The 19,816-nt window shown below is 38.5% G+C and overlaps 1 protein-coding gene and 1 pseudogene across 1 annotated transcript in view; one reads left to right on the top strand and one right to left on the bottom strand.

The window, feature by feature from the left end:
* LOC133755343 (zinc finger protein 345-like) overlaps positions 1 to 19,816 on the top strand; it is a 52,280-nt gene that overhangs the window by 12,429 nt on the left and 20,035 nt on the right. The gene's annotated exons all lie outside the window — the stretch shown is intronic.
* On the bottom strand, positions 705 to 10,653 carry LOC133755162 (vacuolar protein sorting-associated protein VTA1 homolog; annotated as a pseudogene).

Here is a 19,816-nt window from a genome sequence, read left to right on the forward strand (position 1 = left end):
CCTCTATTTTTCATTCTCTAAGACATGCAGTCAGACTGCTAGTGCAGCAAATACCAATTCACCTTAAGCTTAATGGATAAGAAAACGCATTTGGGAAACCAACATTATTAATATTAAGTCTGAAAGCATTTCTACCTCTTTACTGAATGACTTTCCTTTCTGTCAATGTTAAACTCTAATGAATAAAAACTATGTTTTGAACATAATTTTTTTCAGGTTTATCTAGCACTTTAGGACATTTGTATTTGTTTTATAAGCCTTAAGGAAAACAAAAAGATAATCTCTAATCTAGACAATTCTGGAATCTTTCATTAGATTTAGAATTTTACAGCAAAATAATATGATCTGTTTGTCCAAATAGTATGCCTTTTAAAAAATTCTCTTCATGTATGTAAATTAATAAAGCTTATTTCCAGTATATATTTTCTGTGTTTTCATTTGCTGGAGCAGGGTTCAAAGGGTGTTTTTAGGATCTTGCCAACATCTGCCCTCTGTACCCATAAATTACCAAAGCCATTAAATGGACAATAAAAACTGGTTGAGGCTACTGATGAATGCTTCAAAAGGAATCTGATACACACAGATTTTATTGTCATATTCAACTCAACTGAAGTCTTTCTTGAAATTGTACTCTTGATAGGCTGAAGACAGTAATGGAGTTAATTCTTTATGCCAAAGAGACATGGATCTGTTGTACAAAGGCTTCATTCTCTGTCAGTCATCAGTAACTTGAGGTCTTTCTGTATATTCTGAATGGCAGTGTTTGCATCTTCATATTGTAAGGCACTGCTAGCATATTTGCAGTATTTCTGAGCTCTCACAAACTCCTCAGGTTTGAGGTGGATATAGCCTTGGGAAACCATACTGAAAAGTGCAGGATCAATGGCTGGAATAGTCTATAGAGTAGGTTGGATAGTATTCCTTGTTACACCCATGCTGGTGTGTAGGCTAGGGCATGTGCACCCAGAGGACCCTGTATTCAACTATAGCTGTCTGATGGCATGCTGCCTGGGTCAAATGCTGAAGATGATGATGGCTGAGGTGTGTTGAATGGGCAGAGATGCTACTACAGCATCTTCATTTTCTTCACCATCAGTATTTTCCTCAATTGCAATAGGGCCTACTTGAGGAGTCTCCTCATTGTTTAAGCAATTATGGATATATGTTACCTTCCACCTTGCATACTTCATGTGTTTCACATTTTCATCAGTGTTATGTTAAGCACGGTTATGAAATCTGTTAAAAGACTTGCAGTATAGAAGAACATGATCATGTTTTTTGTGAAATCACCCAGCACAATGTTCATTGTCTGCATATATAAACATTTTCCAAGAATAATTCCCCAAATGGGCAGAACCAACTACTCCTTGGGTAATAGCTTATTATCACCCCCACTGTTTCTTTTTGTTGTTTTTGTGAAGAATCTGAGCCTGGGTCAAGGCGTAGCTATTTTAGACTAGGCCTCCATCTTGTAACTCAGGCCTGACCAGACCCTGAACCCTTTGGCAAAATCTCCTGAAAGAAGAAAAATAAACTCCCCTTGTGATAAACTCCCCTAGCAACAGCCAATCAGCAGATAGCAGGGAAATACCTGCTATCCAGCTGTCTTTTCCAGGTGTATTTTTAGGCCATTAAGGTGATTGATAACATCCCCAAACCCTGCAGTTTGGAACATACACCCTCATGGCTTGGACCCTACACTTTAGCCAATCATTTTAAAAAGCATCAACCCCAAAGCCATCTAACCACCTTTACTAGGTCTATTCCCACTACTGGATTTACTAATCAATTTTAAGAGATGTTCTTTAAATTCTCACAGCATGAGATAATTTGCTGATGGTGCTATAATGTATAGAAAGTCTCTGAAAACCCTATATAAACCCCACAAAGGAAATGGGATGGGTCCTCATCAGATGACCATTGTGATGATTGGAGGAGTGGACCCTAGATTGAGCTAGAACAATAAACCTCTTTGCTTTTGCATCATTGAAGTCTCTCATTGGGATAATTGAGTCCTATCCAAGTCCGGTCTCATAGTTGTTGTTAAGATTTATTTATTTATTATAATGGCAGAATTACAGAAAGGTAGAGAGACAGAAAGAGAGTCAGCCTCTGCCATCCACTCCCCAAATGGCTGCAATGGCCAGAGCTGTGCTGATCTGAAGCCAGGAGCCAGGAAATTCTTCCAGGTCTCCCACATGTGTGCAGGGGCCCAAGGACTTGGGCCATCTTTCTACTTCTTTCCCAGGCCAGAGCAGAGAGCTGAGTCAGAAGTGGAGCAGCTGGGACTTGAACTGGAGCACATATGGGATGCCATCACTGTAGGCCAGGGTTTTAACCTGCTGTACCACAGTGTCAACCCCCCACCTATTTATTAAGAGCTCCTAACTGACCTGTTAATTTTGATAAAAATTTATGACACCCAGGAGTTTTATTATCAATCTTCATTCTAATTTACATGGCATATAAATGACCCCCTTGGTGAAATATGTAATGATCAAACAATGACTACCAACAAACACCCCTCAGATCATTTCTTGAGCAACTGTTCAGTAATAGGCCACCACAGGGTCCTACTTGTCATGCTCCTGAACCATCAGGTAATACTGTATGTTCTTTTATTTTTTAAATTTTTTTATTTTATTTTTTTATTTTGACAGGTAGAGTTATAGACAGTGAGAGACAGAGAGAAATGTCTTCTTTCCAAATGTTCTTGGTATTTTGATTGAGATCACATTGAATCTGTGAATTGCTTTTGAGGGGCTGGCACTGTGGAATAGTAGTTTGAACCTCTGTGGCATTGGCATCTCATGGATGCCAGTTTGGGTCCCAGCTGGTCCTCTGATCCAACTCTCTGCTTATGGCCTAGGAAGGCAGTGGAAGATGGCCCAAGTGCTTGGGCTCCTGTATCCACATAGGAGATGAGGAGGAAGCTCCTAGCTCATGGGTTCAGATCAGCCCAGCACCAGCCATTACAGCTATTTGGAGAATTAACCAACAGGTAGAAGGCATCATTTTTTGTCTCTCCATCTCTCTATAATTTCCTCTCAAATAAATAAATGATTGTAAAAGTAAAATTAAAAATAATTTCTATTGGTAGAATGGGAATTTTGATGATATTAGTTCTTCTAATTTATGAACATCAAAGATTTTTCCTTTTTTGTGTTTTCTTTTTTTTCTTTAATGTTTTATAATTTTTCTTATAGAGATCTTTCACACCCTTGACTAAATTTATTCCAAGGTAATAAAAAATTTTATGGTTATTGAGAATGGCACTGATCTGATAAGTTATTTTTCAGCCATGGCATTTTTGTGTATATAATGGTTATTGATTTTTGTGTGTTGATTTCATATTTTACAACTTTACCAAACTTTCTTGTGAGTTTCAATAATCTCTTGGTGGAGTCTTTTGGTTTCCCGATATTTAGGATCATATCATCTGCAAACAGGTTATTAGGCTTTCTCCTTTCTAATTTGTTTTCCTTTGATTTCTTTTTCTTGCATTATTGCCATGGCTAAAACTGTCAGTAGTGTATTGAACAGCAGTAGTGATGGAGAGCAACTTTGGTTTCAGATCTTAGTGGAAATGCTTCCACAATTTCCCATTCAATATGATGTTGGTTGAAGATTTGTCATATATTGCCTTGATTGTGATAAGGAATGTTCCTTCTATTCCCAACTTGCTTAAGGTTTTTATAATGAAAGGTTGCTTTTTATCAAATACTTTCTCTTCATTTATTGATCATCATGTGGTTTTTATTCTTTAGTTTGCTAGTGTCACATATCATATTTATTGATTTGCATATATTGAACTATCCCTGCATACCCTAGGTACATTCCACTTGGTCCAGCTAAATTATCTTTATGATCTGTTGTTGGATTTTATTAGCTAGTATTTTGTTGAGAATTTTGGGATCTGTGGTTATCAGATTTAATGTTCTTTAATTCTCTTTCTCTATTGTATCATTTTCTGGTTTAGAAAATAAGGTGACGCTGGCCAAATAGAAGGAGTTTGGGAATACTCTTCTCTTTCAATTGCTTTGAATAGCTTAAGAAGAATTGGAATTAGTTCTATTTTTAAAACTCTGGTAGACTTCAGCAGTGAAGCTTTCTGGTCTTGGGCTTTTCTTTGGAGGGTTTTTGTTACTGATTCAATATCTGTCTTGGTTTTTTGTTTGTTTAGGTTTTCTATATGTCTTCATGGCTCAATTTTTGTACCTAGCATGTGTCTTGATTTCTTCCAGGTTTTCAAATTTGTTTGTCATTGAATGTGATGCCCACATTCTATATTGCAGTGCTAATCTAAGTTTTCAGTGTTTCACTTCCAAACTAGTTTCCTGCTTAATATCTCTGGGAAGCATGGGGTAGTGGCTTAAATTCTTTAGTTCCTTTCACCTAAGTGCAAGATCTACTACTTATTAGGGGATATGAGAGCCTGGTCCAGCCACAGCTGTTGCAGACATTTAGAGAGTGAACCAACATATGGAAGACCTCTCTTCCTCTCTCTCTTCACCCACTTTCTGTGTTTCTTTGCCCTTTCTAAAATCATTTTAAAAGTTATTTACTTCTTTATTTGAAAGTCACAGTTAGAGAGAGAGAGAGAGAGAGAGAAAGAGAAAGACATAGAGAAATCTTCCATCATCTGTTTCATGCCTCTGGTGTCTCCAATGGCCAGTGTAGGGCCAGGTTGAAACCAGGAGCTTCTTTTGAGTCACCTATGGGGGTGGCAGGAGCCCAAGTACTTGGGCCATCTTCCACTCTATCAGGCCATTAGCATGAAGCTAAATCAGAAGTGGAACAAGTGTGATTTGAACTGGTGCCTATATGGGATGCCAGTATAACAGATGGCAGCTTTGTATACTGCAGCACACCAGCCCCCTCTCTGCCTTTCAAATAAACAAATCTTTAAAAAAGAAATGAAAATGTCCTTAAGATAGTAAAGGTCATCATGATTGAGCACTGAAGAATCTATTGAAATGATTACATTTAAAAGATTTATTTATATATTTGAAAGGCAGTGTTAGAGTGAGAAAGGGAGAGACTGATCTTCCTTCTGGTTTGTTCTCCTCCAAAATGGCTGCAATGACTGGGGCTAGACCAGGCTGATCTCATGAGATAGAAGCTTCTTCCAGATATCACATGGGTTCAGGGGCCCAAGCATTTGGGCGATCCTTTGCTGCTTTCCCAGACACATAAGTAGGGAGCTGGATAAGTTTGGAGCATCAATATCTGTGACATCCTCCTTGCAGTACAGGGATATAGAGCCCATCTGGCACAATTAATGTCCTATTTATGGGTGGGCCAAGTATAACAGCTTTCAACTCTCAAGGTTTGGACTAGATGGGTTCTGAGGAATTGTGTTATAACAGGTATAAATCCATAACTCTTGGTTTAAGCTTTTGTTAGCAGATAATGGCTGTGACTACTTTGGGTCTCGGGATTGTCATCAATGAAGGCATCCAGATTAATAGTAATGAGATCAACAGTCAGCAGAATGGTGTCCAGCTGAACTTAAATGGTTTTTCTTTTTTATTGTTAGAATAGTGACCTCCTGCAGTACCCTGGCATCTGGACATAGACAGTAGACATTGGAAGCCATCCCCTCTGCCAAAAGGAGTATGCCAAGTTTTGGGTCCATCATTTATTAAGGAGGCCTTAGTAGCCATTCTCACATTTTACTATTATATATCCATGGCCAAAGTCCTACTAGACATCAAGGTTTGTAGAATCACAGGCTCAAGGTGTGTAGGTGACTGTTTTTCCAGTATAGCATAGTTAATAGCCATCTAATTTAATTTTACTGGCACATGGCAAGGTTCCAAGAGAGGTTATTTCTTGCATCACACCCTTGAGAAGTAATGGATATCATAGATGATGCAAAGAATTTAGAAGGCGTATGAGCTCCACAAGTGAAGAATTCACTGAGAGCACTAATGATAGTGCCTACAGAATTTAATTTGACTGAATTTTAGCACTTTTCATTGGAAGGGGGGCCAGTTAAGCTGGGCTGATTTGTAGCACCCATGACAATTAATTTTTTAAATGAGGCATGCATTGCACCAAAACCCAGGAAGGACTAAAAGGTATTAGCATTGTATGTTCTTCACAAGTCTGTCAAATAGTCTCATTCAGGGAGGAAGTCATCAATGTGATGTGTTCTTGTGCTCCTGATAAAAGGTGAGTACAGTTAAATTCTTTGCAAAAATTGTGTTTGATGGCAAAGTCAATGAGATGCTCATGTATAGCCTAGAAGTGTCTTTTCAAAGTGAAGGCAAACTAGACTAAGGAGCTGTTGGAAAAGCTTTGAGCAAAACACATTTGCCACTTTTGTAATAGTTAAGATGGGTAATTTATCTATTAAGAGGCATCAGATATATTAATATTAGATATAAAGTATGGTGAACATAATCGATGGCATATAGCATTAAGATTTTAGTAATCTACCATGAGATGCCATTTACTTTTTTCCAGATTCAACAGGTAAAATTGGGCTGCCAAGTGTTAAAGAGCTGGAATAATCACCTTTTTGTTAATTAAATTTAATGTAATAAATTTTAATGCATGAAGACATTGAGTTTTTTTTTTTATTATGTCATCTTAATTATTTTAGTTTGGGACCTGTGGAGTGTTATTTTCCCTAGTTAAGTTGTAGCTTAAAATTTTTATTTTAATAATTACTTGCTGTATTAGGCCATCTCTCCCACCTGTGGGATTTTTTGAGTACATCTGACTATTGGAAATTTAGGTAATACTATAATTAAAATGAGATGTACCAAATAAATTATTTTTTTCTTCTGATACATATTTTGGAACTTTTCTAAAATGGTATTGAGTACCCTGTTTAAATTTGGGATCCCCTGGGTAAGACTTATTTGAGCCACATTACTGATTACATCTATGAAACTCTGAATAACTGCATCTAGAACCTGGAAAAGTTGATGTCTTATGCTGAAGAGACATAAGAATCGATGTTTCTTTATCTTTTAATCATATAATTTACAAATAAATTTTAGATCTCTAAAAGGATGAAATTATGTACTTTTCAGAAATTTATACCTATATATAAGTGTAATTTATACATTTTACATTTTCCTCCTTTAGGTTTTTAATAAGATTTATTAGGGCTGGCACTGTGGTGTGGGTAGAGAGGCCCACACATTTGGGCCATCTTTTGCTGCTATTTTCCCAGGTTCAATAACAGGGGGCTGGATCAGGAGTGGAGAGATTGGGACACAAACTGGCACAAACATGGGATGCCATTCCCACCTAGTAAAACTTGGTCAGATAACACTGGTTGTTTCTATTAGTGACATTTCTATTAGTGATAAGTAGCTCAAGCTTGACCTCAAATTTAGTCCTTGTAGGATGCTGAATTAGTTTCACTCTGTGATCATCACTCTCTTTATATCTTAGGGACTATATTTTTCATTATTGATTCAGTAAAATCAAGTGTTAGAGCTCCTGTTTCCAAGTGTTTGAAATTATAAATGCTGGTCATTACTCAGAAGGTTTAAGTAGGGGTTGGTGCCGTGGCTCACTTGGTTAATCCTCCACCTGTGGCACCGGCATCCCATATGGACACCAGGTTCTTGTCCAGGGAGGGCAGTGGAGGATGGCCCAAGTGCTTGGGCCCCTACACACACATGGGAGACCAGAAAGAAGCACCTGGCTCCTGGCTTCAGATTGGCACAGTGCCATCCATAGTGACCATTTGGGGAGTGAACCAATAGAAGTAAGACCTTTCTCTCTGTCTCTCTCATTGTCTATTACTCTGCCTGTCAAATAATAATAATAATAAAAAAAGATGTATTTAAAACCAGTGAGAGGAAATGAGTTGTAAAAGATCAATCAACAACAATTGAGTGTTGCCTGCTGCCTGCCCACTTACTTCTCAGGAATCCCCACAGAATTTACAACCGTAATTCCAAAATCACCAACTCCTGCTGTCAGAAGTGTGTGGCTACCACTATAGGGAGCAATAATTTTCAGAAAGGACAAGAGAATCCACTATTTCATGATACTATTCTTGTTTGATGCCTAAAACTTCATTTTCTGTTTACATTGTATGATGCTGGGAACTAAGTAATAATTTTCTTCTGGGTCTGAGATGAAGTTATTTAAGATAGAAGTTCAAAACTGATGTCCCTCAATTTGAAGAATGAAGTCACTGAAAGGCAATTACCAGATCAGTGATGATATAGGCATTTGAATAGCACAATTCATACACTATCCATAAAAAAAAATTACTAATAGCTGTGGGCCAACAGTCAATGGCCCATGAGACCATCACTCAAATCCTCAAGAGTTTGACTATAATTTCATGCCAATTCTCATTTAGACAAGAGGAGTAAAAGCAGGAGCTTCATGATACCTTTATATTTGTCTCTTGCCTAATTTTTTGGCAGAAACCACAACTTAAGTGCAGTTTTTTTTTTTTTTTTTGATATAGCTTTGTTAAAAATATACAGATAACTGGATTGATGGACAGATGAATTTCAGGAAGTTTTGGGTAAAGAATTACCAGATAGCACAGTTTTAAATATTCACAAAGATTTTACAAGGCATTCACCCTGTTTTCCAGCCATATTAATCCACCAAATTATTACTATTTTACTGTGAAATATGATCCACAAATTGTTTTAGTAGGTAAGATCAGGAATCATTTTAAAGGATTAAAAATGATTTATTCAGGGATATTATTTTCTTCTTTAAACACTAAAGTTAAAAAGAGTCCTTGGTTTTTTTTTTGTTTTTTTTTTTTTTTTCCAGGTATCTGTAGAAGTATTTGAGGTTTTACAACACTCTGGCCTCAGAATCAGCCCTTAAGACATTCAGATCTGGCTGAAGAGCCCATGAGAGTATTGTAGGCATGGAAAGCCAAGATACCATGGAGAAGAAAAAAAAAAAAAAGAAGAAGAAGAAGAAGACCTAAATGAAAGATCTCTGTGAGTGAGATCCCAGTGGAAAGAACGGGGCCATCAAAGAAGGAGGTACCTTTCTCTGAAGGGAGGAGAGAACTTCCACTTTGACTATGACCCTATTGGAATAAGACCAAAGTCAGCAAACTCCAAAGGCTTCCATAGCCCTGGCAACTCATGACTAGAGCCTAGAGAGATTACTGACGCCATGAACAGGAGTGTCAAATTGTTAAGTCAGCAACAGGAGTCACTGTGTACTTACATCCCATGTGGGATCTGTCCTTAATGTGTTGTCCAATGTGAAGTGATGCTATAACTAGTACTGAAACAGTATTTTTACACTTTGTGTTTCTGTGTGGGTACAAACTGATGAGATCTTTACTAATTATATACTGAATCAATCTTCTGTATATAAAGATAATTGAAAATGAAAAAAAAAAAAACCTGGTGTTAAATTGGAAATGGCATAGAAAATTAATTATTTTTAAAAAAAATATTATGTAGGATCTCTGTCTTTAATGTGCTGTACACTCTTATTTAATGCTATAACTAGTACTCCAACAGTATTTTTTTTTTTCACTTTGTGTTGCTATATGGGGGCAAACTGTTGAAATTGTTACCTAATATATAGTAAACTGATCTTCTGTTTATAAAGAGAATTGAAAATGAATCATGATGTCATTGGAAGGGGAGAGGGAGCGGGAGGGGGGAGGGTTGTGGGTGGGAGGAAAGTTTTGGGAGGGGGAAGCCATTGTAACCCATAAGCTGTACTTTGGAAATTTATATTCATTAAATAAAAGTTTAATAAAAAATCAAAAAAATAAGTATTTGAGGTTTTAGAACCACAATTTAATTATGAGAATTGAAAAAATAATAAAATATTTAATGGCAATTTCCAAAAATTCTATCCACATTTTAATTTCTCCACTTATAGTGTTTCTTTTCTTCTTTTCTTTCTTTTTTTTGGACAGGCAGAGTTAGGCAGTGAGAGCGTGAGAGAGAGAGAGAGAGACAGAGAGAAAGGTCTTCCTTTTTCCATTGGTTCACACCCCAAGTGGCCGCCATGGCCAGTGCACTGCGCTGATCCAAAGCCAGGAGCCAGGTGCTTCCTCCTGGTCTCTGATGCGGGTGCAGGGCCCAAGGACCTGGGCCATCCTCCACTGCACTCCCGGGCCACAGCAGAGAGCTGGACTGGAAGAGGAGCAACTGGGACAGAATCCAGCACCCCAACCAGGACTAGAACCTGGGGTGCCGGCGCCACAGGTGGAGGATTAACCAAGTGAACTGTGGTGCTGGCCAACTTATAGTATGTTTCTTTCAAATGTATTTTCCAAGCCAGGAATTAATGAGGAATTGGAATATTATGTGAGCACTTCATGTGGTTAGACAAGTTTTTATGTATCCCTGCTATATCCTAAGAGGTTGATTTTCCAACAAATTTCTTCCTAATGTAGGTGTGCACTGTTTTACAGGGAAAGTTGCTTCATTAGCCCATGATGTCAACAGGGAAAGATCATGAAAAGTCTCCTTTATTTTCCTTCTCAGCATATGCCATTGCAACCACTCCCACCATATTTAAAGAATTTCTGTTCCTGAAGCTGTCCTCATATATCTCAAGGACTGTGTGATTGGTTTCTATGTCTGTGAATGTTAGTGTGGGGGTAAAAGGAACTTTGGAGAGCAGGACAGGTTCCTGTCTCTTGTTGGCATAGGTGCAGATGTAGATTGGAGGCATTATAATCTCTCATTCAGGTACACCCTATAGACCTTGGCTGGTTCAGGAAGGGATTCCAATGGTAGATCCTCAGTTCCAAAGACATAGAAGAAATGAATAATGTTGAATTTTCAAGGATTTTTTTTTTTTTTTTTTTGTCAGAAGATGAGGGGCTGGTGCTGTGGCTCAGTGGGTTAACGCCCTGGGCTGAAGTGCCAGCATCCCATATGGGCGTCGTTTTAATCCTGGCTGCTCCACTTCTGATCTAGCTCTCTGCTGTGGCCAGGGAAAGGAGTAAAAGATAGCCCAAGTCCTTCGGCCCCTACACCCATGTGGGAGACCCAGAAAAAGCTCCTGGCTCCTGGCTTCAGATCAGCACAGCTCCATTGTGGCCATCTGGGAAGTGAAACAGTGGATGGAAGACCTCTCTCTCTCTCTCTCTACCTCTCTCTGTAACTCTGCCTGTCAAATAAATAAAAATAAATCTTAAAAAAAAATATATGAGGTGTCTGACAGAAGACCAATGGGTCTCCAGATATACAGAAAGGGGTTCTAAAATTTCTGTAGACAACTGGTCTCATACAAGATGGCCGTGGGATGTAGATGGATATTCAGACCATTTGAGCTGAATTGTATATGAGCTGAATGTAGGTTGCACCTCTGTCACTGTTTACTCATCTTTAAGATGAGTATAGCAATAATATTAGTGAAATGTCCTTATTGTGAGATGTGTGCTGGCTGACTTACACTGTATTGCAATTGCATTTATGGGGTTTCTGGTGTATCTCCTTTAAATGAAGTTTCTGGTTTCCTGCACTGTATAGCCTGTCAACAGCTACTCATTTGAGGTTACAGAACTTATACATTGCATAGTTTCTGGGAACATTGAAGTTTGGGTACTGGGGAACAGTCCCATTTCCTTTGGAAGTGAGAAGTTGTTATGGTATTTGAAGAAGAGAGCTCAATAAATAGGAATCTTTTCTAACAGGATACAACTTAATGCTCTCTGAGATAACACCTTAAGACTAAGAGCAGAGAAAAGAGTCATTAAAAAGTAAAGATCCTAGTTGCATTGTCCAAGCAGTTATGGATCATACTGACCAGAGTGAACAAGATATACTTGATATTAACTTACCTCATCCATTAGTTTTCAAGGCTTGGTGGTAATAGAAGTTCTGGACCAGCATTCAAAAGAGAGTTGTGAATGGATTAGAAAGACAGTGGTCTTAATGGTGCAGCCTGGGGTGGAGGGATAACCTCTCCTGAGAGTCACCATCTGCATTGCTTCCTACCACATGCCCATTAATTCATTCCACTATCATGATCTCTAGAAATGGAGGTCTGTGAAACCTACTCTGTCATATACTTGGTACCTGGGCTATGCTGCCCCCTGTATTCCTTTTCTCTTTATCTTTTATTTAATAAATATAAATTTTCAAAGTACAGCTTTTGTATTACAGTGGCTTCCCCCCCCATAACTTCCCTCCCACCCACAACCCTCCCATCTCCCACTCCCTCTCCCATTCACATCAAGATTCATTTTCAATTCTCTTTATGCACAGAAGACCAATTTAGTATATATTAAGTAAAGATTTCAACAGTTTGCACCCACACAGAAACACAAAGTGTAAAGTACTGTTTGAGTACTAGTTATAGCATTAATTCACATTGAACAACACAATAAGGACAGAAATCCTACATGGGGAATAAGTGCACAGTGACTCCTGTTATTGATTTAACAATTGACACTCTTGTTTATGGCCTCAGTAATCACCCTAGGCTCTTGTCATGTGTTGCCAAGGCTATGGAAGCTTTTGGAGTTCACCAACTATAATCTTACTTAGACAAAGTCATAGTCCAAGTGGAAGTTCTCTCCTCCCTTCAGAGAAAGGAACCTCCTTCTTTGATGGCCCATTATTTCCACTGAGATCTCACAGAGATTTTTCATTTAGGTTTTTTTTTTTTTTTTGGGCTGGATTGTCTTGGCTTTCCATCCCTAAAATACTCTTATGGGCTCTTCAGCCAGATCCGAATGCCTTATGGGCTGATTCTGAGGCCAGAGTGCTGTTTAGGACATCTGCCATTCTATGAGTCTGCTGTGTATCCTGCTTCCCATGTTGGATCATTCTCTCCTTTTTAATTCTCAGTTAGTATTAGCAGACACTAGTCTTGCTTATGTGATCCCTTTGACTCTTTATCCTATCATTATGATCAATTCTGAACTGAAACTGATCACTTGGACTAGTGAGATGGCATTGGTACATGCCACCTTGATGGGATTGAATTAGAATCCCCTGGCACGTTTCTAACTCTACCATTTGATGCAAGTCAGATTGAGCATGTCCCAAATTGTTGCTCTCCTCCCTCTCTTATTCCCCCTCTTATATTTAACAGAGGTCACTTTTCAGTTAAATTTAAACACCTAAGAATAATTATGTGTGAATTACAGAGGTCAACCAATAGTATTAAGTAAAACAAAGAACTACTAAAAGGGATAAAGTATTAAGTTGCTCATCAACATTCAGTACAAGGGGTGAGCAAGTCACTGTTTCTCATAGTGTCCATTTCACTTCAACAGGCTTCCTTTTAGGTGGTCGGTTAATTGCCACTGATCAGGGAGAACATATGATATTTGTCTCTTTGGGACTGGCTTATTTCACTCTGCATGATGTTTTCCAGATTCCTCTATCTTGTTGCAAATGACTGGATTTCATTGTTTTTTTTTTTTTTTTTACTGCTTTATAGTATTCTATAGAGTACATGTCCCATAATTTCTTTATCCAGTCTACTGTTGATGGCATTTAGGTTGATTCCATGTCATAGCTATTGAGAATTGAGCTGCAATAAACATTAAGGTTCAGACAGCTTTGTTATGTGCCAATTTAATTTCCTTTGGGTAAATTCCAAGGAGTGGGAGGGCTGGGTTGTATGGTAGGGTTATATTCAGGTTTCTGAGGAGTCTCCAGACTGACTTCCATAGTGGTTTTACCAGTTTGCTTTCCCACCAACAGTGGGTTAGTGTCCTTTTTCGCCACATCCTCACCAGCATCTGTTGTTGGTAGATTTCTGTATGTGAGCCAATCTGAGGTGAGGTGAAACCTCATTGTGGTTTTGATTTGCATTTCCCTGATTGCTAGTGATCCTGAACATTTTTTCATATGTCTGTTGGCCATTTGGATTTCCTCTTTCAAAAAATGTCTCTTGAGGTCCTTGGCCCATCTCTTAAGTGGGTTGTTTGTTTTGTTGTTGTGGATTTTCTTGATTTCTTTGTAGATTCTGGTTATCAACCCTTTATCTGTAGTATAGTTTGCAAATATTTTTCCCATTTTGTTGGTTGCCCCTTCACTTTCCTGACTGTTTCTTTTGAAGTACAGAAACTTCTCAATTTGATGCATTCCCAATTGTTAATTTTGGCTTTGATTGCCTGTGCCTCTGGGGTCTTTTCTAAGAAGTCCTTGTCTATGCTTATATCTTGCATGGTTTCTCCAATGTTCTCTAATAATTTGATGGTGTCAGGTCATAGATTTAAGTCTTTAATCCATGTTGAGTGAATTTTTGTGTAAGGTGTAAAGTAGGGGCCTTGCTTCATGCTTCTGCATGTAGAAGTCCAGTTTTCCTAGCACCATTTATTGAATAGACTGTCCTTACTCCAGGTATTGGTTTTGGATCCTTGATCAAATAAAAGTTGGCTGTAGATGTTTGGATTGATTTCCAGCGTTTCTATTCTGTTCCATTGGTCTATCCATCTGTTTCTGTACCAGTACCATGCTGTTTTGATGAATATTGCCCTGTAGTATGTCCTGATATCTGGTATTGTGATGCCTCTGGCTTTGTTTTTGTTGTACAAGATTGCTTTAGCTATTTGAGGTCTTCTATGTCTCCATATGAATTTCAGCATCATTTTTTGCAGATCTGAGAAGAATGTCTTTAGTATTTTGATTGATATTGCAATGAATCTATAAATCACTTTTGGAAGAATGGACATTTTGATGATATTGATTCTTCCAATCCATGAGAATGGAAGATTTTTCCATTTTTTGGTATTATCTTCTATTTCTTGCTTTAAGATTCTGTAATTTTCATCATAGAGATCTTTAACATCCTTGGTTAAGTTTATTCCAAGGTATTTGATTATTTTTGTAGCTATTGTGAAGGGGATTGATCTTAGTAGTTCTTTCTCAGCTGTGGAATTGCCTGTGTATACAAAGGCTGTTGATTTTTGTGCATTGATTTTATATCGTGCTACTTTGCCAAACTCCTTTATGCGTTCCAATAGTCTCTTAGTAGAGTCCTTTGGATCCCCTAAATAAAGAATCATATTGTCTGCAAAGATGGAAAGTTTGACTTCTTCCTTCCCAATTTGTGTCCCTTACTTTGTTTTTCTTGCCTAATGGCTCTGGCTAAAACTTCCAGAACTATATTGAAGAGCAGTGGTGAGAGTGGGCATCCCTGTCTGGTACCTGATCTCAATGGAAATGCTTCCAACTTTTCCCCATTCAATAGGATGTTGGCCATGGATTTTTCATATATTGCTTTGATTGTATTGAGGAATGTTCCTTCCATACCCAGTTTTCTTAGAGTTTTCATCATGAAAGTGTGTTGTATTTTATCAAATGCTTTGTCTGCATCTATTGAGATAATCATGGTTTTTCCTCTGCAGTTTGTTAATGTGGTGTATCACATTGATTGATTTGCAAACATTGAACCATCCCTGCATACCAGGGATAAATCCCACTTAGTGCGGGTGGCTGATCTTTCTGATGTGTTATTGCATTCTACTAGCCAGGATTTTATTGAGGATTTTTGTTTCTGTGTTCATCAGGGATATTGGTCTGTAATTTTCTTTCAGTGATGCATGTTGTTCAATCTCCATGTGTTTGCATATGCTTTCAGGATTCCTGAGTTGCTAATTTCTCACTTCATTTCACTGTGGTCTGAGAAGCTGCATCCTATGCTTTTAATTCTTTTCAATTTGCTGAGACTTGCTTTATGGCCTAGCATGTGGTCAGTCCTGGAGCAGGTTCCATGCACTGCTGAGCAGAATGTAAATTCTTTAAGTGTAGGATTGAAAGTTCTGTAGATATCTGTTAGATCCATTTGGGCTATAGTGTTGATTAAATCTGCTGTTTCCTTGTTGATCTTCTGTCTGGTTGAACTTTGTATTTCTGAGAGTGGAGTATGAAGTCCCCCACTACTATTGTATTGGAGTCTATGTCTCCCTTTTGAGTCCCTTAACATATATTTTAAATAAACTAGTGCCCTGTAATTAGGTGCATATACATTTATAATAGTTACATCTTCCTGTTGAATTGATCCCTTAATCATTATATAGTGCCCCTCTTTGTCTCAATAGTTTTTGTGTTAAAGTTTATTTTGTCTGATATTAAGATGGCTACACCAGCTCTTTTTTCATTTCTGTTGGCATGGAATATCTTTTTCCAGCCTTTCACTTTCAGTGTGCATGCATCTTTGTTGGAAAGATGTGTTTCTTGTGAGCAGCAAATAGATGGGTTTTGTTCCTTAATCCATTCAGCCAGTCTGTGTCTTTTAACTGGAGAGGTATGGCCATTAACATTCAATGTGACTGTCGATAAGTAGCAACTTTGTCCTGCCATTTTCCCAAAGGTATTTCTAATATATGTTTTGAACTTCATGTGATCTTTTACTGGGAGGTTTTCTTCCTTTACTTTCTTTCATATTGATGGCTGTGTTTCTATGTGTAACACATCTTTAAGCATCTTTTGCAGAGCTGGAGGAGTGGAAACAAATTCTTTCAATTTCTGTTTGCTATGAAAGGTCTATATTTCACCTTCATTCACAAATGAGAGCTTTGTGGGATATAATATTCTGGGCTGTCAGTTTTTTTCTCTTAGTACCTGGGCTATATCTTGCCATTCCTTCCTAGCCTGTAGGATTCCTGATGAGAAGTCTGCTGTGAGTCTAATTGGAGATCCTCTAAGAGTATTCTGACATTTCTCCCTTGCACATTTTAGAATCTTTTCTTTGTGTTTCACTGTAGTGAGTTTGATTACAACGTGTCGTGGTGAGGATCTCTTTTGGTCATGTTTATTAGGGGCTCTATGAGCTTCCTGTACTTGGATGTCTCTGTCCTTCTCCAAACCTGGGAAGTTTTTTGCTAGTATCGCACTAAAAAGGCCTTCTAATCTTTTCTCTCTCTCCATGCCTTCAGGAACTCCTAGAACCTGAATGTTGGGTTTTTTTTAAATAGTATCCTGTAGATTCCCAACAATATTTTTTGGATTTCTAATTTCTTCTTCATTTCTTTGGTTTGACTGTATACTTTCCTGTGCTCTGTCTTCTAAGTCCGATATTCTCTCTTCTGCTTCACTGATTCTTTTTTTAAGGCTCTCAAATGCATTTGTCATTTGATCTATTGAATTCTTCATTTCATTTTAATTTCTCTTCACTATCACAATTTGATGTTCTACTAATTGCTTCATTTCATTTTGATTTCTCCTTAAGATTTCATTTTCATGAGAGAGATTTTCTACCCTGCCCAGTAAGGATTTCTGTAGTTCAAGAATTTGTGAGAACTTCCAAGTGTTCTTATCATAATTTTTTTTAGATCTGCTTCTTGCATTTCTTCTATCTCACCACCTTTATAATCTTGAATTGGGGTGTCTTATTCATTTGGGGTATCATAATGTCTTTCTTGTTCTTCTTTCCTCAGTTTCTGCATTTGTTGCTTGGTAGTGTGGATATATTCTTTGGTTTCTTTTTTTTTTTTTTTTTTTTTGATGTGGTGATTTTTCTCGTGATACTATGACTTGATTAAGTGGACTGTCTGCTTTTGATGGATCCTTAGAGGCTTGTGATGGGTGTGGCCAGAGAGCTCTGTTTGGTTCTTCAGTGTTAAGGGTGACACACCCAGGTAAGGCATGGTAAATTTTCAATTTTCTCTCTTTCTCTCTCTCTCTCTCTTTTTTTTTTGATTCAGAAGGGATTAATTCTACCCAGCTGAGCAGAATTGAAGGCAGTCAGTGTCTGAGCTCTGCCCCCTGTGGGTATTATATTCGTCTGCTCTACCCCAAGGACCACACAAAGGGTCTGTGCAGTCCTCAGTGTAAGCTCAGTTTCCCCTTCAATCTCCCACCAGCTTGCTAAGGTTACCAAGTTTGCGGCATTTCCTGAGAGTATTCACTCTCGGGCACTCCATGAATTCTCTCACACACCTTCAGGTTTTTTTTTTTTTTTGATGTGGTGATTTTTCTCGTGATACTATGACTTGATTAAGTGGACTGTCTGCTTTTGATGGATCCTTAGAGGCTTGTGATGGCTGTGGCCAGAGAGCTCTGTTTGGTTCTTCAGTGTTAAGGGTGACACACCCAGGTAAGGCATGGTAAATTTTCAATTTTCTCTCTTTCTCTCTCTCTCTTTTTTTTTTGATTCAGAAGGGATTAATTCTACCCAGCTGAGCAGAATTGAAGGCAGTCAGTGTCTGAGCTCTGCCCCCTGTGGGTATTATATTCGTCTGCTCTACCCCAAGGACCACACAAAGGGTCTGTGCAGTCCTCAGTGTAAGCTCAGTTTCCCCTTCAATCTCCCACCAGCTTGCTAAGGTTACCAAGTTTGCGGCATTTCCTGAGAGTATTCACTCTCGGGCACTCCATGAATTCTCTCATACACCTTCAGGTTTTTTTTTTTTTTTTTTTTGATGTGGTGATTTTTCTCGTGATACTATGACTTGATTAAGCGGACTGTCTGCTTTTGATGGATCCTTAGAGGCTTGTGATGGCTGTGGCCAGAGAGCTCTGTTTGGTTCTTCAGTGTTAAGGGTGACACACCCAGGTAAGGCATGGTAAATTTTCAATTTTCTCTCTTTCTCTCTCTCTCTCTCTCTCTCTCTTTTTTTTTGATTCAGAAGGGATTAATTCTGCCCAGCTGAGCAGAATTGAAGGCAGTCAGTGTCTGAGCTCTGCCCCCTGTGGGTATTATATTCGTCTGCTCTACCCCAAGGACCACACAAAGGGTCTGTGCAGTCCTCAGTGTAAGCTCAGTTTCCCCTTCAATCTCCCACCAGCTTGCTAAGGTTACCAAGTTTGCGGCATTTCCTGAGAGTATTCACTCTCAGCACTCCATGAATTCTCTCATACACCTTCAGGTTTTTTTTTTTTTTTTTTTTTTTTCAGTCACAGTTCATAAGCTCCACTTTTCACTAGGTCCTAACCTCCTGTTATTTCTCCCCACCAGAGTCAGGTTTTTCTGCTTATTTGAGGGTGGGTGCAGCCCTGAGGTGGTGCAGCTTTTATGTATGTCCAAAATGGTGCCTGCTCTTTGTCTTGCTTGCCTTTGTAAGGTGAGTGGAGAGAATCGTATCCATACAGGTCCCTTTTATTTTATTTTTTATATATATATATTTTTTTCTTCTCTCTTCTAGTTAGCCTGTTGGACTTTCCCCCACAGGGCTTCAAACCTTGTTCCCTCTAGGCTCTTACTGCCACTTCCCCACCTGTGTCTTGGGCTACTGAGGCTTTTCCTCACCTCCCTTTCCAGTGCTGCTGTGTGGACTCGGCAGCTGGGGTCCCAATCTGTGGGCACCCATGCCCTCCACATAGATCCACTATGTCCCACTAGTTCCAGAAGAGTTTCCTCTGCAGTTTTTTTCCCTAACTCTTCCCTGAAACTACAGTATCTCCACTTTTATTAAACTATCTTTTCCCAGACTATCAGTGTGCTCCCTTCCTATTCCACCATCTTGGAGGACTCCTGCCCCCTGTATTCTAATAGTCCTTCCTGGTAGCTCAAGGAAGTTTTGCCAGTATCTCTGTAAAAAAGATGAAACAAATTGTTTTTCAGGAGAAAAGTGCTTTTTTTTTAAACTTTTATTTAATGAATATAAATTTCCAAAGTACAGCTTATGGATTACAATGACTCCCCCCAATAACTTCCCTCCCACCCGCAACCCTCCCCTTTCCCAATCCCTCTCCCTTTCCATTCACATCAAGATTCATTTTCAATTCTCTTTATATACAGAATCAGTTTAGTATATATTAAGCAAAGATTTCAACAGTTTGCCTCCCCCATAGCAACACAAAGTGAAAAAATACTGTTGGAGTACTAGTTATAGCATTAAATAAGAGTGTACAGCGCATTAAAGACAGAGATCCTACATGATATTTTTTAAAAATTGATTACTTTTGTATGCAATTTCCAATTTAACACC

The sequence above is a fragment of the Lepus europaeus genome, unplaced genomic scaffold (assembly GCF_033115175.1).
Source record: "Lepus europaeus isolate LE1 unplaced genomic scaffold, mLepTim1.pri SCAFFOLD_3_1, whole genome shotgun sequence".
NCBI lineage: Eukaryota > Metazoa > Chordata > Mammalia > Lagomorpha > Leporidae > Lepus > Lepus europaeus.